This window comes from Corythoichthys intestinalis, chromosome 14 (assembly GCF_030265065.1).
Source record: "Corythoichthys intestinalis isolate RoL2023-P3 chromosome 14, ASM3026506v1, whole genome shotgun sequence".
Classification (NCBI taxonomy): domain Eukaryota; kingdom Metazoa; phylum Chordata; class Actinopteri; order Syngnathiformes; family Syngnathidae; genus Corythoichthys; species Corythoichthys intestinalis.
This window is the reverse complement of record NC_080408.1, coordinates 8,091,687-8,115,743: the sequence shown is the minus strand read 5'-3', so window position 1 is coordinate 8,115,743 and position 24,057 is coordinate 8,091,687. Positions and strand designations below refer to the sequence as shown.

At 38.3% G+C, this 24,057-nt stretch overlaps 1 protein-coding gene across 3 annotated transcripts in view; it reads right to left on the bottom strand.

Moving 5' to 3' along the window:
- LOC130929512 (dual specificity calcium/calmodulin-dependent 3',5'-cyclic nucleotide phosphodiesterase 1C) overlaps positions 1–24,057 on the bottom strand; it is a 306,205-nt gene that overhangs the window by 78,885 nt on the left and 203,263 nt on the right. The window lies entirely within an intron of this gene.

Here is a 24,057-nt window from a genome sequence, read left to right as displayed (position 1 = left end):
ATATTCTCACAAATTCTTACGCCTCCATTCTCACCTCGTATCTAATTGCTATGAAAGAACTATGCCAAGTGGTTTAGGTTAGGTCAAAGTCATGTTAAAATGACATCCCTGCAGGGACACTCACAGGTCATACAAGAGGTAATTACCAACATCAAATATAGCTGCCTTCCATCTGCCACTGTCAGATCCAGGTAGACGACTTTGATAGTCACACTTGATGGGCATGTCCTTTGTTAACTTCCTCAAACTGTGCTTATCAATCTAAGAATAGCTACGTTTCTGACATTAGACCTATATTTGCATTGGCTTTATCATGGTAGGAATAGGCATTTCATCACTTCCTTGATCAACAATGAAACAGATAACTAATGTTGCACCGATACCGGAACCAGTGTAGGCTGAGGGGCCGATACGGCACTAAAAAGGTGCTATCGGTATCGGCGAGTACCATCAAATAGGTATACCATACCATTTATCATAATTTTCGCACTATAAGGCGCACCTGACTATAAGCCGCCACCCATCAAATTTGGCACAAAAAATGCATTTTTTCACAGATAAGCCGCACTGGACTATAAGCCGCAGCTGCCCTCAGTGTATTATGGGATATCTACACCAAAAGATATTAACCAGTAACACTATTTGACAGCGGCATCACATGACTGTCGTAAGACCAAATGAACCACCATGAAGCTTTGAACCAATTGGCTGCAAAGCTTAATTGCTTCAAGACGCTTCATATGGCCATCACCGCTCCCTTGGGGTAGACAGTCAACCTCTGCTGCCATCTGCTGTCAACACTGTTGTTGTGCAACATGCCTCTTAGCATGCGTTGCAGCGCTATAGATGTAAATAACAAAATTCACGTTCTGTGGTAATTATTTTTTCAGTTACTGTTCCGCTTGTTTCATTAACTGCTAGTTATAGTATTTGGTAACACTTTAGTTGACAGTGGTGCCATAAGACTGTCATTAGACAATCATAATTATGACGTTAAACTGTAATGAGCATTAATGAATGCTTATAACAGACGGCATTTAGTGTTATCCGGCAAATTATTTCACTTTTGAATGGATGTAAAAGATCCAAACTGGACTTAAATGGGGTTTGTGACATAATTCGCTGGATGACACAAGCATTTAGTAATGTCCATGATATTGTCATGTCATAATTATGACGGTCTTATGACGGTCCTATGACAGTCTCATGACGCCGCTGTCAATTGAAGTGCTACCTATTAACCCAAATACTGTAAATCAACAAACAAGCCGCACTGGATTATAAGCCGCATGATTTAAAATGAAGGAAAAAAGTAGCGGCTTATAGTCCGAAAATTACAGTACCTGTATCACTTGAACGCGGCCTTCTTTCTCCTGACACTCACTACACTCTATGTTGTGTGATCACACGTGATCACTTTGCATGCCAAGCAGCTATTGCTATTGGCCTGCTTCAGACCAATGAGAGCGGGCCAATAGCCAATCTTAACCAATGCCAGGGCAGCTTTTTCATATGGAGGAAAAACAAACCAGGAGAAGAAAATGTCGGCGGTCTGCGAATATTTCAGCATAGAAACTCCGTCGAGTACAATGGCTGCATGCAAGATACGCGGCCTGAAAGTTTTGAGAGGTGGAGTTCGGCCACTTTCAATACTTTGAACTAGGGCTGTCAAACGATTAAAATTTAAAATCGAGTTAATTACAGCTTAAAAATCAATTAATTAGAATTAATCGCAATTCAAACCATCTATAAAAATGCCATATTTTTCTGTAAATTATTGTTGGAATGGAAAGATAAGACAAGACGGATATATACAGTACTGTGCAAAAGTTTTAGGCAGGACACCTGCCTAAAACCTTTGCACAGTCTCATATTTATTTATTTATTTATTTATTAGGATCATGGAAGCTTCCACTTGGGGAAAATATATACATACAGTATATCCTGTATATACATAATATAATAAAAATATACAGTACTGTACATTCAACAGACGGTACATAAGTACTGTATTTGTTTATTATAACATTAAATCAACAAGATGGCATTAACATTATTAACATTTTTTCTGTTAAAGGGATCCATGGATAGAAAGACGTGTAGTTCTTAAAAGATAAATGTGAGTACAAGTTATAGAAATTTTATATTAAAACCCCTCTTAATGTTTTCGTTTTATTAAAATTTGTAAAACTTTCAATCAAAAAATAAACTAGTAGCTCACCATTGTTGATGTCAATAATTACACTATGCTCACTCATGGTAATAACCCATAAAATCAGTCGGACCCAAACGCCAGCAGAGGGCGCCAAACACCAAAAAAACAAGTAACAAGCGGACATTACACTGTACTGTACATTTTAATTTTTTTGAGCGGGGCACGTTCGTTAATTGCGTCAAATATTTTAATGTGATTATTTAAAAAAATTAATTACTCCCCGTTAACGCGATAATTTTGACAGCCCTACTTTGAACCTGATAAAACATTTTACTAGGGTTTTTCCGATCATGTTTTTTTGCCGCCGATCCGATCACGTTCGTTTTAGTTTGAGTATCTGCCGATCCCGATATTTCCCGATCCAATTCCTTTTTTTTTTGCTCCAGATTCAATTCCAATCATTCCAGATAATTTTTCCCGATCATATACATTTTGGCAAGAAATAATAATAAAACTCAGACGAATATATACATTCAACATACAGTACATAAGTACTGTATTTGTTTATTATGACAATAAATCCTCAAGATGGCATTTACATTATTAACATTCTTTCGTGAGAGGGATCCACGGATAGAAAGACTAGTGACTTTGTATATTGTGACTAAATATAGCCATCTAGTGTATTTGTTGAGCTTTCAGTAAATGATAATGTAGCCATGCCCAAATGCATGATGGGAAGTGGATTAAGATAAAGATCAATTGCGACCTTTCTTCCCCACATTGTTCCCATGATATTTCTAATCGTAGAGAGAGGGATTGTAAGGCTTTAGCCAATTAAAAAAAAGGCTCCAAAGGTTGCCAAAATTCCCTCTACTCATTTTACGATGCTTTTTATCTCTCTATATAGGTCAAACGGCGCCATTACAGATCGAGCGTGACAATGCGTGAGTGGGTCGTGCAGCGCATGCATTAATTGCGTTAAATATTTTAACGTGATACATTTAAAAAAAAAAAAGTAATTACCGCCGTTATCGGGATAAATTTGATAACCCTACCTTAAGCCTAAACTAAAGACTCTGGATGAGTGTAACATATTATGTCTGTAACGTTAAATACAATTAGAAAATGATTTAATTAAAAAAGATATATATATTAAAAAAAGGCATGTCCGATATTTTTTTGCCGATTCCGATACTTTGAAAATGACGTGATCGGACCCATCGATCGATCGGGACATCTCTAGTTATTTACTAGTTAGTTACTAAATAGCTTGCTAGTTTTGCTTTTTTAAGACAGACAATATTATTTGCACGTTTTACTGACTGACTAAGCCATTTCTGTTTGTTATTTATAATATTTTGTGTTTGTCACTGAATAAACAGGTCAGTTTCTTGTTACCAACCGTTGTGTGTTATTTAAACTCACCTAATTCAGCTGGCTAGTTGTTATCAAGAGTACTAAAAACCTTTTTCAACATGAGTCTGACAACTAAGTAAGGAGGCTAAATAACTTTAAACTTTAACACATGCTCAGAAAGGTCGGTATCGGTATTGGCCAGTATTGGTATTGGATCGGAAGTGCAAAACAATATCGGTATCGGATCGGAAGTGCAAAAACCTTGATCGGGACATCCCTAGTTCAAGGTATGGCAAACACAAAGATAAAGAACCTAATTGGTATATTGCATACAGGAAACCTCTTGCAGGATACCGCCTGCTGCCTGCTGCTGAGCCGGAGGGTCATGTGATCACTCACAGTGATTGCCAATGCAGGCGACGCATGTTGCTGAATTATTAAGACGAAAGGTTTCAGATGCTTTCATTGATTAGGTGCCCTGGCAAGTGGCTATATTTTACCCGTATAATGAAAGGCTTCTCCATGCAACAAATATTTGCTGTTCAAACAAGTGAAAGTGTCACCAGATTGAAATTCATATGTTGAATGCTGTAACCCTTCCCAGCATTCTGCAGCACATTACTGTTGGCTTTACGATTATAATTTGACCGCCAGTGCCTGATGGCGGGAGGACATTTAACCAACGTTGGCGGCTGATTCTTATCCGTTTATTGTTTTCCCCGGAACAAATGGGTGAACAAATTAACCTTGAAAAAGCAGAAGGACCCCTGAGAATTCTGGCTTATCATCTCACCGATCCATCATGTCAAGCTTCAGGATGATAGTCGCGCCGAAGGCCAGAGAAAACGGTGACTAATAAAACATCCTTTGAAGAGACAGTGGTGGTATTTTCTTTCGCCGCACAGTGGTTCAGTGGCAATTAGAAGTGGGAACCTCTTGGTACCTCACGATACGATTTGCTCACGATAACGATGATTTGACGATATAGAGATACAACGATTTTCGATACATTGGTCTGGAAATCATTCTAGGATATTCTACAAAAACTAATAAACAGACAAACAAGCTTCTGCTGTGAATTGGAATGAGTTTATCACTAGTAGACGTCCAATCCATTTGAACTCCCACTTTAAACGGATTGAACGTCTATGGCTGTCAGTGACAGTCAATGCCAGGCAATTAGGTAACTTTGGGCCATTTAAGGTCTCACTGGAACAGCACCAAACAAAACTTCCAGCATCATCACCTTGTCCAATGCAGATTTTTGACTCTTGACACCTTGTCCAATGCAGATTCTTGACTCTTGACGAGGTGATGATGCTGGAACTTTTGTTCGGAGCCGTTTCAGTGAGATTTACAAAGATGATTGCCTGAAAAACACCTCAAAATTCCCTCAGTCCTTGATGATATGGGGCTGCATGTCAGGCAAGGGCACTGGGTAGATGGCTGTGTTTAAATCTTCAATAAATGCACAAGTTTATTGTTGGGTCTAAAACACCTTCTTCAATTTAGCTGTTGATCCAGAGCTAGGTGACAAAGGCAGGACACAAGGAGGCAGGAGTCAGAGAGTGGACTTTTACTAACTGCAGTATGGGGAGAGGTCTGAGATCGGGTAACGTGACCAAGAGCGTCTCATCGAAGTCTCTCTCAGAGCTCCCCGCGCTGCTGACTTTTATTGAGGGCTTGTTGCTGGGCAGAATATAGTTACAAATCTGTTGTCCAACGTGGCAGTTTCGATCGGGCAAGTTCCTTATTCTAGTCATTGATTAAATTAACAGTCACACTCATTGATTAAATTAACAGTCACACTCTTGAGCGAGAAAGATAACTTTGTTTTGAACACACATTTGGACTCAAAGTAGCTTGGTGGAAAAGTATTGAGACATTGTGTGATGAATCAACATATGAGAGATGTGTTTTGACTGTTTCTTTGTTTGTTTATGATTCCATATTTTTTTCCTCAGAATGGAGTGATTCCTTATATATTTCCCTGCATTTGCTCTCTGAAAGTAACATTTACTGACCACCACAATGTTTTCTATTCATTTATTTTAGTGTTTCTGAATGCTAAAGAGTTGCACTTTTGAATTCATTTTTTTTCAAGCTTTTTATCTGAGTTTGTTCTACATGATGAAATGTCTGAGTGAGTGCTCGTCCGAGACTGGTGATTGCATACTTTTTGCTAGGGGTTGTATTATGGTGGAAGATTTTGATAACAACGCCTTGGTTCCTTTTTAAACCCTTTTTTTTTTTTTTTTTTTAAACATTGGCACATTTTAAAAACTATATCCCAATAACCTTTTGGGATACAAAGTATCACGATATATCACCATTTCGATATTTTGTCACACCCCTAGTGGCAATCATGTAACATGGTTTCTAGACGGAAATTTAGCTCGGGATCAGCCAAGTTTCTTGCTTCACGTGAATCATTATTTACCACTAAGTTCAGACTGTTGCAACACATGGAAATGGTCCAAACCCCCGCAAGAAGGGATTTATTAAGTGAAATGGCAGGCAATCGGTGTTTTACGTTATTTAACCAGACTCATGTGTGGTGGCTGCTAATTAATCATACGTTTGAAGGTGTACTGCAGATTTAGAAAGACAGTAGTGTAATTTTCGGACTATAAGGCGCACCTGAGTATAAGCCGTTACCCACCAAATTGGACCGAAAACAGCATTTGTTTAAAAAATAAGCCGCATTGGACTATATTTACACCAAAATATATTAACCGGTAACACTCTATTTGACAGCGGCATGTTACGACTGTCATCAAATCAAAAGAAACACCATGAAGCTTTGAACCAATTGGCTTCAGGAAACGTCACTTGGCCATCGCTGCTCCTTTGGGAGAGACAGTCAACCTCTGCTGCCACCTGCTGGCAACAATGCTGTCATCCAACATGCCTCCTGGCATGGATTGCAGCGCTACAGGTGTAAATAGCAATGAAAATTAATGTTCTGTACTAATTATTTCTGTTCCAGTTGTTTCATAAATTGCTATATATGGTATTTGGTAACACTTTACTTGACAGTGGCGCCATAAGACTGTCATAAGACCATTATAATTATGACATGACATTGCCACAAGCATTAATGAATGCTTATAACAGATGTTATTGAATGCCATCCAGTAAATTACCTCACTTTTGAATGGATGTAAAAGATCCGAGCTGGATTATAAATGGAGTTAGTGACATAATTTTCCGGATGAAATTAAGCATAAGCATTCATTAATATTAGGGCTGTCAAATGATTAAAATCTTTAATCAAGTTAATTACAGCTTAAAAATCAATTAATCATAATTAATCGCAATTCAAACCATCTATAAAATATGCCATATTTTTCTGTAAATTATTGTTGGAATGGAAAGGTAAGACACAAGACGGATATATACATTCAACATACGGTACATAATTACTGTATTAGTTAATTATAACAATAAATCAACAAGATGGCATTAACATTATTAACATTCTCTTAAAGCGATCCATGGATAGAAAGACTTGTAGTTCTTAAAAGATAAATTTTAGTACAGGTTATACAAATTTTATATTAAAACCCCTCTTAATGTTTTCACTTTATTAAAATTTGTAAAATTTTCAATCAAAAAAATAAACTAGTAGCTCGCCATCGTTGATGTCAATAATTACACCATGCTCACTCATGGTGCTGAAAGCCATAAAGTTGCCATTAGTTGGACCCAAGCGCCAGAAGAGGGCGCCAAACACCGAAAACAAGAAACAAGCGGACATTACACTCTGCTGTCATTTTAGTCTGTTTAAGCGGGGCATGTGCGTTAATTGCATCATATATTTTAACATGATTAATTAAAAAAAATTAATTACCGCCCGTTGATATCCATGATAATGTCATGTCATTATTATGACATTGTTATGGCAGTCTTATGATGCCACTGTCAAATAGAGTGCTACCTATTAACCCAAATAAATCAACAAATAAGCCACAATAGACTATAGACGCCGCAGGATTCCAAATGAGGGAAAAAAGTAGCGGGTTATCGTCCGAAGATTACGGTACTCTATTCTCATCAGAGCAGCCAAAATGATATGACCCCAATGGGGCGCCGTTGGTAAAGCAGCACATGCTCAAAATTACGACATTTTCTCACATTTAGCGCCACACAGTGTTGAAAACGTGGTGTGAAATTTTTTGCGTCACTTATTTTTGCACATTTACAACATTATTTAGCAACCTAAATATTCATTTTTTTTTTAAATAAGAAGTTTTGGGCCTGAATGTTTAAATTTATACCCTATATCCTAAATCAGGAGTGTCCAAACTTTTTGCAAAGGGGGCCAGATTTGGTGTGGTAAAAATGTGAGGGGCCGACCTTGGCTGACATCCTTTACGTAGAACAATATATTTAAGCAAATTTTAGCCATTCTGTGTGTCACATTTGCTTTATTACCGTATCGGCCTGAATATTAGACGGCCCCGATTATTAGACGACCCCCTCTTTTATAAGACTCAAGTTTGAAAAAATACTTTTTGAACACCAAATTAATTTTTATACAGAAAATAATTACAGTACATCCGAAACAAATGATTATAACAATATATTTGAGAGAAAAAGCATGTTATTTTGCTTCATTCAAATCTTAATATCTGAACATTTAAATATGTAAACTAAAGTGCAATCACATTCGTAAATGAATGGCTTCTGGTTTTTGAAATGTTAAAAAACCAATTTATTGTGATAAAACAACAAAATTGCAATAACTGCATTAACCATCAAAGTGAAGTCTAACTGTAACTGTAGTCTTGAAACAAATCTGAATAAGGAAAAGCATTGCAATAAAATAATGCTAACTGGTTAAACTTGAAGCTAGCTGAGATCTGTCATGACAGAACATCGCTTCAATGATATCTGGCGCCATCTAGTGTCGTGAATGGGTATAATGTCTAGACCGCGAATATAAGACGACCCCCTAGTTTTCAGTGTTATTTCAATGCAAAAAAACCACTGTCTTATTTTCGGCCTAATACGGTATTTTTTCAAAATTAATAATTTCAACAATTTTGCAACTAGCCTTTGTGGCGTTCTCTTTCGACTGTCGGGCTCTTGTGAAATACTGCTGCTGTAAAATTAAACTAGCTTCAATTTCTCGCTACGTACCTTCCCTGTAATCTTGTCTTGCATGTCAACGTGTCTTGTTTGGTAATATCGCCACGCATTGAACTCTTTAAAAACAGCGACTCTCTCTTTGCAAATGATGCAGACACAGTTGTTGCGTATTTTAGTGAAGTAATCGTCAAATTTCTACCTATCCTTGAAGCGTCGGCCGTCGCAGTCAACTTTTTGTTGTTGTTGTTGATTGTCGCCATTTTAGAAAATTGGGAGTAACGGGTCACACGGGGTACTGTTGCTTAGAGTGCTGCTGCATTTTAGTGGGTAAAAGAGGAGCAGCATTTAGTGTGTAAGCTAATTCATGTGCTGGTAGCAGTACTGCTGACCAATTTATTACGTCTGTGTTCGGGCCAGACGTGATTGCTTTTATGACAGAGGCTGGGGGCCGGATGAAATTTGACCACGGGCCGGACTTTGGACATGTCTGTCCTAAATGCTAAATCTGAAAACGGGTGGAACTAAATATTTAGCCTAATATGCAAATTCACATGATTGGAGACCGGAAGTAACAAAATAAAAGCTGGAGCACACAAAATACTCTTTCAATAGCTTCTCCTAAATATGTGTTTTACCTATATATTGTTATTATCACAATGACTCCTGTCCAAGAGCAGACTACCACCATTGAGTAGGTTTTATTAATTTTCAAGCAATGTAAACAGACAGTCTGAGCTGCTCCACCAGCTTTTATTTTGTTACTTCCGGTCTCCAGTCATGTGAATTTGCATATTAAGCTAAATATTTATTCACGACCATTTCCTGATACAACATTTATGATATAGGATAAAAGTTTAAGATTTAAATTAAATATTTAGTACTGGATTTAAACAATCAGGCCCAAAACCTATGATTGTTTCCTGTGTTGTGCTCATAAGGCTATTTTAAGCATTATGAGGAAGTGATTGGATAAAAGCAGTGTCAGTACATGTGATTTGGGTGAGCTAATGATGGTTATTAAGTAAGAGCAGCTGTGTGCTATTGCCTTCCAACCCATATTAAAATAGGGAAACATCCAGTCTATTTAAAGTCGGCATTTACCGTATAGTATAAATTGCGTGTGCGCCAATATACGTTATACCGAATGAAGTATAGGCTAAACATGGATGTGCTGAAGGCTAGTCCAGCTGACAATAGCTCAAAGGAAGGGTACACCATTGGCAATCTTTCATATTCATTGAATTCCACTTAGAACTTAATATTTTAAGTAGGGCTGTCAAACGATTAAACATTTTAATCGAGTTAATTACAGCTTAAAAATTAATTAATCGCAATTAATCGCAATTCAAACCATCTATAAAATATGCCATATTTTTCTGTAAATTATTGTTGGAATGAAAAGATAAGACACAAGATGGATATATACATTCAACATATGGTACATAAGGACTGTATTTGTTTATTATAACAATAAATCAACAAGATGGCATTAACATTATTAACATTCTGTTAAAGTGATCCGGGGATAGAAAGACTTGTAGTTCTTAAAAGAAAAATGTTAGAACAAGTTATAGAAATTTTATATTAAAACCCCTCTGAATATTTTCATTTTAATAAAATTTGTAAAATTTTCAATCAAAAAATAAACTAGTAACCCGCCATTGTTGATGTCAATAATTACACAATGCTCATGGGTGCTGAAGCCTATAAAATCAGTCGCACCCAAGCGTCAGCAGAGGGCGGCAAAACTCCATAAAACACAACAAGTGAGCGTTTCACTGTACTGTCATTTAAATCAGCCTGAGCGGGGCATCTGTGTTAATTGCATCAAATATTTTAACGTGATTCATTTAAAAAATTAATTAACGCCCATTAACGCGATAATTTTGACAGCCCTAATTTTAAGTAGACAATGAATTCTTAAGTTCTTATCATGGAACTTTATACACATTATATTAAGATCGTAATTAGGGCTGTCAAACGATTGAATTTTTTAATCGAGTTAATTACAGCTTAAAAATTAATCGCAATTAATCGCAATTCAAACCATCTATAAAATATGTCATATTTTTCTGTAAATTATATATTTATTTTGTAAAATAAATTGTTGGAATGGAAAGATAAGACACAAGATGGATATATACATTCAACATATGGTACATAAGGACTGTAGTGGGCATTTCACTCTACTGTCATTTAAATCTGTCTATGCTGTCCTCACTCCGAAGCGTCTACTTTTCCCAAATCTAGACAGCTAGTGAACGACACCTTAATAATCAGACTTCTTCCTTTTTCATCTGATTTATTAATAAAATGGCCTCAAACCATTGTCCTCTTTAGACCGTCGTAAAACTACAAAAAAAAGTACACAAGCATTGCATTAGCAACAACGTTAGCTTAGCACGCTATACAGGTTCACTAAACATAAACAAAAAGCGTCTCATACAAAAAATAGAACATTTCGCCTACTAACATAATATGTACATTCTTTACAACAACCATACTTACGGACAAATCTTGTCCAAGGATCATATAAGCACAACATTACAACGCAGGCGTTAGCCCGAGATGTCGTGCAGCCATGCTGAACTGGCAAGAAAACAATAAACCATGTCGCAAAGCGACCTCAAGAGTTCGCTATTAGACAGCACAAAAAGCCTTGCTGTAAAACTTACCAAAAGGCAGAATACTGTCTGAGCGGGACATGTGCGTTAATTGCGTCAAATATTTTAACGTGATTAATTTTAAAAATGAATTACCGCACGTTATCGCGATAAATTTGACAGCCCTAATAGTAATATGAACATAATTAAAGAGCCCTTTACACGACAACGGCAACAGGGGTGACAACGCAAAAACTTTTCCAGAGAGCCCTGTCGTTGACATGGCGACAATGTTTTACGGGATTGAAAAGGCGAAAATTTGAAAACACCTTCCAGAACGGAAATCGTGAAAACGCTCCTCCTAGTCATCAACGTCGAAACAGTTGACAACACAAAAGCTAAAACACCGCGTGAAATATGAAACAAACATGCTTTTTGGTGTCATACGCACTTTAAGTTCACATGTACAAATTGGACCTTCGGGCATATCACTGTCTCAATAATGAAATACGCTGAATGTTGTACGAGTGGTTGAACACAACAACAAAAGGGTTTGAGGTCTTTAATATTTGTGCAACTCCTGTGTGTGTTTGTGTTTGTGGTCAATATGGCTCTGACAGCTGAGGTCAGGCACAGTGGACTGGAAGAGTTTGACCCTCTGAAGATGTGTTTTTATCATGCGTCACCGGCCTGTGCTCACAAACAGACGTCCAACATTAGTGCAACGTTGCACGAATCTCATGAGACTTCAGCGTACTTTACTATAAAACTATGATTTTCTAATGAAAAGTATATACAGTACAGTTGTACTTGTGCAAGGTATAGGACTTATTTGAGATACTATTGTATCCACTTGTGTTATTAAAGTATGTTTTCACGTAGTACTGTGGAGTTCTTTTATGCAATTACAAAAGCATTAAAAAATTTTTGTTGGTGTTTTTGTCAGGCTCGATCATTGGCATTTCCATACATTAGCACAGAAGAGCAGCAGACTGGGAACCGAAGATATGTCACACTGAACCGAACTATGGCAAAATACAGTGCCTTGCAAAAGTATTCGGCCCCCTTGAACCTTGCAACCTTTCGCCACATTTCAGGCTTCAAACATAAAGATATAAAATTTTAATTTTTTGTCAAGAATCAACAACAAGTGGGACACAATCGTGAAGTGGAATAACATTTATTGGATAATTTAAACTTTTTTAACAAATAAAAAACTGAAAAGTGGGGCGTGCAATATTATTCAGCCCCCTTGCGTTAATACTTTGTAGCGCCACCTTTTGCTCCAATTACAGCTGCAAGTCGCTTGGGGTATGTTTCTATCAGTTTTGCACATCGAGAGACTGACATTCTTGCCCATTCTTCCTTGCAAAACAGCTTGAGCTCAGTGAGGTTGGATGGAGAGTATTTGTGAACAGCAGTCTTCAGCTCTTTCCACAGATTCTCGATTGGATTCAGGTCTGGACTTTGACTTGGCCATTCTAACACCTGGATATGTTTATTTTTGAACCATTCCATTGTAGATTTGGCTTTGTTTTGGATCATTGTCCTGTTGGAAAATACATCTCCGTCCCAGTCTCAGGTCTTGCGCAGATACCAACAGGTTTTCCTCCAGAATGTTCCTGTATTTGGCTGCATCCATATTCCCGTCAATTTTTAACCATCTTCCCTGTCCCTGCTGGAGAAAAGCAGGCCCAAACCATGATGCTGCCACCACCATGTTTGACAGTGGGGATGGTGTGTTCAGGGTGATGAGCTGTGTTACTTTTACGCCAAACATATCGTTTTGCATTGTGGCCAAAAAGTTCAATTTTGGTTTCATCTGACCAGAGCACCTTCTTCCACATGTTTGGTGTGTCTCCCAGGTGGCTTGTGGCAAACTTTAAACGAGACTTTTTATGGATATCTTTGAGAAATGGCTTTCTTCTTGCCACTCTTCCATAAAGGCCAGATTTGTGCAGTGTACGACTGATTGTTGTCCTATGGACAGACTCTCCCACCTAAGCTGTAGATCTCTGCAGTTCATCCAGAGTGATCATGGGCCTCTTGGCTGCATCTCTGATCAGTTTTCTCCTTGTTTGAGAAGAAAGTTTGGAAGGACGGCCGGGTCTTGGTAGATTTGCAGTGGTCTGATGCTCCTTCCATTTCAATATGATGGCTTGCACAGTGCTCCTTGAGATGTTTAAAGCTTGGGAAATCTTTTTGTATCCAAATCCGGCTTTAAACTTCTCCACAACAGTATCTCGGACCTGCCTGGTGTGTTCCTTGGTTTTCATAATGCTCTCTGCACTTTAAACAGAACCCTGAGACTATCACAGAGCAGGTGCATTTATACGGAGACTTGATTACACACAGCTGGATTCTATTTATCATCATCGGTCATTTAGGACAACATTGGATCATTCAGAGATCGTCACTGAACTTCTGGAGTGAGTTTGCTGCACTGAAAGTAAAGGGGCCGAATAATATTGCACGCCCCACTTTTCAGTTTTTTATTTGTTAAAAAAGTTTAAATTATCCAATAAATGTTGTTCCACTTCACGATTGTGTCCCACTTGTTGTTGATTCTTGACAAAAAAATTAAATTTCATATCTTTATGTTTGAAGCCTGAAATGTGGCGAAAGGTTGCAAGATTCAAGGGGGCCGAATACTTTTGCAAGGCACTGTACACCAGCCAATGGCAGCATACACCAGCCGACAGCAACAAAAGTAGGACAAAATATACAACATTCTTCCTTCTTTCCTCTGAACAAAAGTCATATCTGCATACGACTATTTAAGTGACAATTCAAATTAAAGCTGTCCCAACTAGTTGATGTAGTCGTCGTCATCGATGGCGTAAATGCGTCGACGAGCACACAATCCCGTCGATGGTTAATGAAGGGTTTAAAAAAATATATAAGCGTGCATAGCTGAGAATGGCTAACACCCAGTATGCAAGCGGGGAAAGCGGCACAAAGCCGAAAAAAGCGCTCAAGAGTGGCCAAAGTGTGGATTTATTTCAACGAAACAAAGAAGGGTACGCTGTTGTGTGCAGTCTCTGCAACACAAGCTTGCATATCAAGGCAGCACGTCGGACGTGAATGAATATCTGAAGCGCCGTCACGCAGTTGTAATTTTGGAAGACGACAGGAGACAACTCGCTGGCAGATCGTAAGTCAATATAACTAACGACATTTTTTTAATTGAAGTTGCCTTTATGTGTGTCGTATCAACGTGCATCTTTAAGTTATTTTCACGTATTGCACTGCAGTGACACATGACATTTATTTATCTACTCTGCTTCTGCTCCCGAAAGCTGTAGGTCTCACAGTCTCTGTAGTCTTTTCACAGCATGCATATTGTATTTGATAGAATGATGGATGCTCCTGCTTAGGGAAAAAAAACCATAAAAATTATATATACTCTATTTTTTTTAAAAATTGCAACACTGGCATACTTACTTTTGCCTACTTACTTTATATTTTAACGTATTATTATGTATATAGTAGGGCTGTCAAAATGATTGCGTTAACGGGCGGTAATTAATTTTTTAAATTAGTCACGTTAAAATATTTGACGCAATTAACGCTCATGCCCCGCTCAGACAGATTTAAATGACAGTACAGTGAATTTATGGAGTTTTGCCGCCCTCTGCTGGCGCTTGGGTTCGACTGATTTTATAGGCTTCAGCACCCATGAGCATTGTGTAAGTAAATATTGACATCAACAATGGCGGGCTACTAGTTTATTTTTTGATTGAAAACTTTACAAATTTTATTAAAACGAAAACATTAAGAGGGGTTTTAATATAAAACTTCTATATCTTGTACTAACATTTATCTTTTAAAAACTACAAGTCTTTCTATCCATGGATCGCTTTAACAGAATGTTAATATTGTTAATACCATCTTGTTATAATAAACAAATACAGTCCTTTTGTCCCGTATGTTGAATGTATATATCCATCTTGTGTCTTATCTTTCCATTCCAACAATAATTTACAGAAAAATATGGCATATTTTATAGATGGTTTGAATTGCGATTAATTGCGATTAATTATGTTTAATTAATTTTTAAGCTGTAATTAACTCGATTTAACATTTTAATCGTTTGACAGCCCTAGTTTTTATGAATTAACATGCGTCAACAAGATGTATCTGCTAGATTACTTAAAAAAAAATAATAATAATATTAGAAAGGTCGACTATTCGTTAAAAAAAGTCTGCTGACTAATCGGGAGAAAAATAGTCGTTTGGGACAGCCCTAATTTAAATGTAAACATCATTGCCATTTCAATAGTCTAGGACAGGGTTCGGGAATCTATGTCTTGCGATCCATATCTGGCTCTTTTGATGATCGCAACTGGCTCTCCGCCAACCCGTAATCTTAAATTAGGAACCGGTCGGATCGCTCGACATGAATGAGCTGTGAGCTGTTTGTGAGCTGAGAATATTCACTACAATAGGACAAGGTGCAGAGGATCGTGTTCAACCTTTCAAGTTAACTCTCACCAAGAAAATGTGCTGCATTTGTTCCCAACTTATAATAACAACTAGGGTTGTTCCGATCATGTTTTTTTGCTCCCGATCCGATCCCGATCGTTTTAGTTTGAGTATCTGCCGATCCCGATATTTCCCGATCCGATTGCTTTTTTTTTTTTGTGTTCCCGATTCAATTCCAATCATTCCCGATAATTTTTCCCAATCATATACATTTTGGCAGTGCATTAAGAAAAAAATGAATAAAACTCGGACGAATATAGACATTCAACATACATTACATAAGTACTGTATTTGTTTATTATGACAATAAATCCTCAAGATGGCATTTACATTATTAACATTCTTTCTGTGAGAGGGATCCACGGATAGAAAGACTTGTAATTCTTAAAGGATAAATGTGACCTTGTATATTGTGACTAAATATTGCCATCTAGTGTATTTGTTGAGCTTTCAGTAAATGATACTGTAGCCATTTAACTTCTGCCCAAATGCATGATGGGAAGTGCAACCATGACTGTGCGTCGTAGTACCAATTGATATATCTTTGCGTTGGGAAATAACATAGGGTGTTAAGAAAAAGATCAACTACTACCTTTCTTCCCCACATTCCTTCCCACGATTATTTTAATCGTTAGGAGAGGGTTTGTAAGGTTTTAGCCATTTAAAAAAAGGCTCCAAAGGCTACCAAAATTCACTTTACTCATTTTACACTGCCTTTTAGCTCTATATACTGTATGGGTAAAACGGCGCCATTATATATTATTTTAGTGGGTCGTGCAGCGCATGCGTTAATTGCGTTAAATATTGTAACGTGATAAATATAAAAAATATTAATTCTCGCCGTTAACGCGATAAATTTGATAACCCTACCTTAACCTTAAACTAAAGACTGTGGAAGAGTGTAACACATTATGTCTGTAATGTTAAATACAATTAGAAAACGATTTAATTAAAAAATATATATATATTAAAAAAACGCATGTCTAATATTTTTTTGCCGATTCCGATACTTTGAAAATGACGTGATCGGACCCGATCGATCGGAATGCCGATTGATCGGGACATCTCTAATAACAGCCACAGGTTATTTCCAGCCTTGATTTGTATTTTCACCACAATGGAAAGAAAAGAAGGTGGGGAAGCAGATGCAGCAATTGGTCACCGCTGGCATTTTCCGATGACAGTCTTGCCTCGACAGTGTGTAATCAATGACCTGAGGTCAATGTAATCACCCGCAGAGATTAGCATGCTTGCTATGGGAACACACAGAGCTGTTTTATCATAAGACAAACTGCACAAGAACTGTTAAAAAAAATGTCTAAGGTGAGTACCTGTCGCCTGCACACTGATTTGTAACTACACATATGTGAAGAACCAGCAAAGAAATGTGATTTAATCTCAAATTACTGTGTGATCAGCAAAAAAATAAAATAAAATAATAATAGTACGATCAGCCTAGCGGAACCGGGAATTCATTCGGCGTGGTGTTACGTAAATAAACATGATAAAGTGACACCCACACTTGAGTTTCGGGAGGAGACCAGCTGTTGTTTGGAGTGAAATGCTTCCATCCCTCTAATTAAATGACTTTTTTGTGCGCGCTTCATTGAACAATAGTGGCGACTCCTTGAAAATTTCCAATACGTGTTTCTAAACAAAGCCTTTCCCGTGGGAGGCGGCGCGTGACAGATGTGACGAGAGCGGCGGGCGACAGAAGAATCCTTAAAAAAGATCAGCACTCGGCTGAACGCGGCCCACTTGTGTCAACGTCTCAATCAAATGCACCTAAAGGAGTTAAAGATGAAGACGGGGAGACAGATTTAAATATTAGAGAAACCAAAAGAAATGTGTATTAATGCCATGCGATGATCGGGGTCATGTGTGTGCTCTTTTTCATATCTTACTACACGCTAGGTATTTTCATCTGCTGAAATGAGTTGCAGTGCAAAGACAACTTACTAAAGGTGTAATGTAAATTCAAAAATTACAGTTCAGTAGGTCCCTTGCTTTTTAAGGTCACATCTATGATTATAACTGTTGATTTTGGGGCATTTCCAGGTCATTTCCTGTCTTTTTTAGGACATTTACAGGTCACTTCCAGTCACTGTCACTTCAAATCACTTAATCGCCACACAACACTAGATGACAATTGCTAAGACTAGGGATGTCCCGATCCAGGTTTTTGCACTTCCGATCCGATACCGATATTGTTTTGCACTTCCGATCCGATACCGATAATGGCCGATACTGATACCGGCCTATCTGAGCATGTGTTAAAGTTTAAAATTATTTAGTCTCCTTACTTAGTTGTCAGACTCATTTTTGAAAGGGGTTTTAGTACTCTTGATGACAACTAGCCAGCTGAATTAGGTGAGTTTAAATAACACACAACGGTTGGTAACAAGAAACTGACCTGTTTATTCAGTGACAAACACAAAACATTATAAATAACAAACAGAAATGGCATAGTCAGTCAGTAAAACGTGCAAATAATATTGTAAACTGTCTTAAAAAAGCAAAACACACAAACACCCTCAGTGCTTTTAATGTTTCGTGCATTAGTTACAATAATTGTATAAAAAGCCTCTCAGGTTTAAATAAACGACTATTTCAGTATCAAGTTAACATTTTAAAACAGTAAAAAAAATACTCAAGTCCCCATTCTGTATCAGCAGCTTTAAACTACATTCAATTCATTTAATTTTGCAAAACAACTGTTAAAGTTGTTAAAATTGCGCCCGTTAGGCCTATTCCACAATTTCCCTTCTGTCTACTTTCGACATGTGAAAGTTTTTAAAACTGTTTTGAAAATAGATTCAAGTCAAGATTTTGCCGATTTAGGAGTATTTTAGATAAAAAGTTAATTAGGTTTGCTTGGAAGGTTCACAACCAGAGGCCTAGCAAGGCAGCAAGCAACATGGGGCCCTTCGAGCGTGTGCAAGGAAGGGGGACAGTTGGACTTGGAGCAATAGCATATTTAATAAAAGTAAAATAATGGCTCAGTTTCACAGAGCGCTTTTTAGGACACTCAAAGTGCCCGGCTTCTACTACATTAGGACATAAAACTACAGTAACATTGTACACTCACCGCTGTCTTGCTTCCTTTTCGCCTCTTGTTTTTTTTTTCTTTCTTTTGTCGCTTCCAGAAGGATAAGTTTTCATTTTGGATATACGCCAATTAAAAAAAAGCCGAATCGCCGCTCACTCTCACTCTGAGTCACATAAGGGAGAGGGGGGTTTAGAGCAAGTGAAGGGGCCCCTTCAGGGAACTCAGACACAAGGCTTTCACTGGTACTGTCACACTTGTCGCTGCGACAGTGCAGTAAAGCTGCGTGTGCTAAATCTGCTGGCCCGTCTGGGGGCCCCTGCTGGCTGGGGGCCCTAGGCAATTGCCTGGTTTGCCTAATGGGACGCGACGTCTCTGTTCACAACAGCCTACTAGGGAAGTCTCCTGCTTTAAGATGGCGGCCGTTTACTAACGCATCTAGTTTTCCATACTTCAATGTTGCTAACGCCGTTGAGTCTGTCGTTTTGCATCTAGTTCTATATACATATGATATCTATTATCTACAGTAAAATGATATTGACGTAGTTTGTAGCGGCTGTCAGCAGCAGTCAGGTATTCTTGTGTTTTTTTATCCAGCGGCATGAGTTGAGCTAAAGCCGTGAGTTGAGCGTTGGCATTACCCGGGTCTATGACAAGCATGATGTTTACTCCTGGGACGCAATGCGGTCCGTTTCTCATTGCGTCCCAAAGACAGCGCTGTGTATTAGTTCCGCTTTACTCGACATATTTCAATAATCGGAATTTGGATGTTTGTGAATCGTTCTCGAATCTTCCACGGCCGAATCGCTCAAGGATGTAATGACGGCTGGGCATGTTGTACCGTGGTTCTATGTGTTGGATGGTGCGTCTTTACTCACGAGAGATAATGGCTCGTCATCCAGAATGAATTCTTCGGCAATGACTCTTGTTATTCCCTGGGCTTTGGGACTGTCGAGTGTCACGCATAGCAAAAGTTTCTGCCAGTGTTAGTTGCGTAGGACCTTTCTTTTTGTCTTCGGTTTTCTTAACATGATACTCCTTATATTGTTTGTGGTGGTATTTCAGTAAATGCTTGATTAGGTTGGTTGTATTAAAACTTCTTACAGCTTTACCACCTTTATTGTGGCATATGTTGCACTCTGCCTCTTCGTCTTTGTCGTCCTTTAAGGTGAAATGATCCCACACAGCTGACATTTTTACCGATAAAGTCTCTCGGTAAATTGGGAGACGGTAATGTAGTGTGTTGAAGGTTTGGCATAAAATGTGGACCGGATTTTAGGGAAACCAAAGCAAAAACTGGAATGGATTATGTAAATTGGTGCGCTGGAAAACCCGGACCGGACTTCAAAAAAAAAAAAAAAAAAACTGGATCGGAAGTCTGCATCGGAATTTTTCCGTGTCGGCCGATCCGATACCAATGCGCATTTTTTTGCCCATATCGGCGTTCGATCCGATCCAAATATCGGATCGGGACATCTCGAGAAAGACATAACCTATCAACTGAAAAGGCACAGAACAAATGTTCTGGTATGAATATCATTATAAAAAGCAAACTAAATTGTGCATTTTGAACCAGGCAGCATTATGGGAACAGTAGCCAGCTACTGTTGACAACAGCCGACTTTCCGTGGAGCCTTGAAGGAATGAATAGCCTTTTATTTCAATTACAATGCAGCAGCATGTCCAAAATAAATGAAAACAGACTGCACTCGCAGCGGTGGTATGTTTCTTTTGCCAATATGATTAGAAATCATGAGTTATAAGGCAGCTTCCTGTTTGCAGAACTCCCAATAAAATTGTGTCTACGGTGTTTACTTTTTTATGTATAATAACTAGCACTGTATGATATTGAACGCATTGCTTCTCGTTCTAGTGAGACTGTACATGTAGTCTTCATTCCTCAAAAAGCTGCAATAATGGTCGTTCTTCACAAAAAACAAGGAAGGTATCAATAGTTATTATATCTGGTAACAAGTCCCAGCACCTTTTGTGTTCAAATATCTATTGCTTAAATTAAATGAATTTGTGAGAGACTTTGGATGTACCAGTGGCGATTACTCCAAGATCAGGGGTGAAAGTGGGCCGGAATAGTCCGGAACGCCAATCCGGTATAAGATTCAGGGCCGGAACGGACCGGAAAGGTGCTTTGATCCCGAAAATACAGTGGGGCAAATAAGTATTTAGTCCACCACTAATTGTGCAAATTCTCCCACTTGAAAATATTAGAGGCGCCTGTAATTGTCAACATGGGTAAACCTCAACCATGAGAGACAATGTGAAAAAAAAAACAGAAAATAATATTGTTTGATTTTTAAAGAATTTATTTGCAAATCATGGTGGAAAATAAGTATTTGGTCAATACCAAAAGTTAATCTCAATACTTTGTTATGTACCCTATGTTGGGAATAACGGAGGCCAAACTTTTTCTGTCCCAAGCTTTTCACACACTGTTGCTGGTATTTTGGCCCATTCCTCCATGCAGATCTCCTCTAGAGCAGTGATGTTTTGGGGCTGTCGTTGGGCAACACAGACTTTCAACTCCCTCCGCAGATTTTCTATGGGGTTGAGATCTGGAGACTGGTTAGGCCACTCCAGGACCTTGAAATGCTTCTTACGAAGCAAATGTATGCTTTCACAAAAAGCTCAATTTCTCTGTTTTTTTTTTTCATCATAAATTGGAAAATTGCTCAAACTAAGCTATTTTCTAATGCTGATTTCTAAAGACTGGAAAAATATATGAATAGGAATGAGAATTGATAGGATTTTTGCGATTCCGATTCCATTATCAATATTGCTTAACGATTCGATTCTTTATCGATTCTCTTATCGATTCTAATTTGGGGAAAAAGAAGAACAAACGTTTTGATTGGCATCGAGTTTGTTTAATCAGAAGTCACAACCTTACAAACTCACAACGCGATCAAAAGAGGCCCAAAGCCTCAATGTTAACTGTGGCAATAAGTGGCAAATACACAAGAATGTGTAACATTTTACTGAAACATTTATCTAATAGAAATAAAAAATATTGGTATATATTGGCAGATAGGTTGTTGTTCTGCCTTTGGCAATATGTGTTAAAGCAGGGGTCCCCGAACTTTTTCCTGTGAGGGCCACATAACTTTTCCCTTCTCTGATGAGGGGCCGGGGTCAGTTTGTAACAGAAAAAGTGTGACGATTGCAGAAGTGCATAAATGTAAAAAATTATTGTTTTTCAGAAAGCCACAATCAAATAACCCTTTCTGGATTCTTCATGGAATGAAAGTAAATAAAATAAAAATAATAACATAATATAATAATAATAATAATAATAATTAATAATAAAAACAATTAATTAAATAGATAATAACCAAATAACCCTCTCTCTCTTCAAGGAAAAGGCCAGGAAATAAATAACACGATTGAGAAAAAAAAAAAAATTCAAAATGGCCGGACCAAATGTGGAGGCGGGCCGTATTTGGGCCGCTGGCCGCAGTTTGGGTTAACGTGTATTATTTACCAGTACATTGAAATGCATGCCTTTTAGTTTTTGTGGCGCTTACACGCTCAAGTGGGGGCGCCCTTGCGCTTCCTCACGCGAAGAAGAACACGCTCACGTGAAGAAGAGCGCGCTTACACCCGAAGAAGAAATGCCGCATCCAAGCGAGTGAGCGAGTTAGTGAGAGAGGGAAACACTTCTACGAGCCTACGTTCTTTGTTAATGTTAATATCTACAGAGGCAACGCCTGTATGTATCATCTTTTGTGTTGTTGTTGTTGTTTTCACTCGCAATCGGACACTTAAATCCAGTTGTGTAGTGGTTTGAACGATGTGCTAATGCTAGCGAACGAATGCTAACCATACTGTTATTAGCAGCTAGTCATCGCTGATTTACGTTGATGCAAACCTGTTTGTTATTGGGGACGAAATTGATTTGTTTCATTTCTATTCTTAGTTTCACTCTTGAAGTGATGGTTGAATAAAGTCAGCAAATTATACCAACGTCTTCTGCATCGTCATTTGGGAGTTTAGCTAGCTGTATAGCCAGGACTGAGCCTTAGCCTCTCTGTGAGGACAGCGCAGTCGTATTCCCTCCCGATGCAGTTATCTCCACCTTGCAATGACTGCAAGTCGCTTTGTTGTAATTTTTCCTCGTGAAGTGAAGACACACTTTCGAGCGTTTGAACCTACGTGCTGTCATTGTTATGTTTATGGCTGCAATGCTCGTGCTTACCCGTCGTAACCTTTCATTTTCACACTCTTTCCTGGTGAAGTGTAGTCAAACTTTGAAGCGAGTGGTTCTTGGCGCCATGCTAGTTTGATGCGTCTGGACAACAAGACACGTCATGACGCAATACGCGTCTTTAGGAATCGTTAAAGGGATCGTTAAGGCTTTTTCTTTGTGATGTCGAGGCCTCGAAACACTCGGAACCAGTTCCTAATTGGAATCGGATTTCGATTCCCATCCCTAGATATGAACTTACTTTTTTTTCGTGCTGAAGCAAAAGAGTCTAATCTTTCTTTTGGTGGGTTCCATGTTTATATAGCAATAGAACAGACTTTTCTGTGGGCCTTACAAAATCAGTCAAAATCCAGTAAAACGGCCGGGAGCGAAGGGCTTTGCTCCAGTGAAAATGGCTGGGAGTGAATGAGTTCACAAGAAGAAGAAAAGAAAAAAAAAAAACTCTGGTTTTTTTGGTTCATAATCATCTTAGCAGCACTTGCTTCGTTAAAAACGATTAGAGAAACGTCTATTTTTGGTGTGTTTTTTGTTTGTTTGTTTGTTTATTGTCGCTGCTTGTGTTTAGAGACTTGACTTCTGGCACTCTAGTTTCTTTCCCTACAGTGCAGCGGGTGCCGCTGAGCCCCTCCACCGTCACGGACACACTTGGAGCTTCCCTCCCTTCCTACCCTGGTATGCACTCTGCATAACATTAGGATTCTCTGAAAGGCTTAAATTATCTTAAAATCAAAACCTTTATTTGACACAACAACGTTGCAAAGTTTTTTTAATTAAAGGGAGTGGCATGACAAAAATTAACTATATCTAGTCTTATCCGTGACACATGTCCAGCCAAGCTGGTAGTTGGTAGGGAAATAATTAACATTAGCAAAATTCTTGCCCGTGCAAGTCGATGAAAAGCAATGGGCCGTTTCCGTATTTGATTCAGCAGTAGCCAAGTCATTGTTCTAAAAGGTCTAAGCGTTCATCTGACAGATGGGCTTTTACCATCATGCTCAATTCTACAGCCATTTCCATGTAAAAGAAAGCCACATAAATTTTGATGACGCCCCGAGTATTCTGGGGTTTAATATCCAGAAAGGCCAAAAAGAATGAA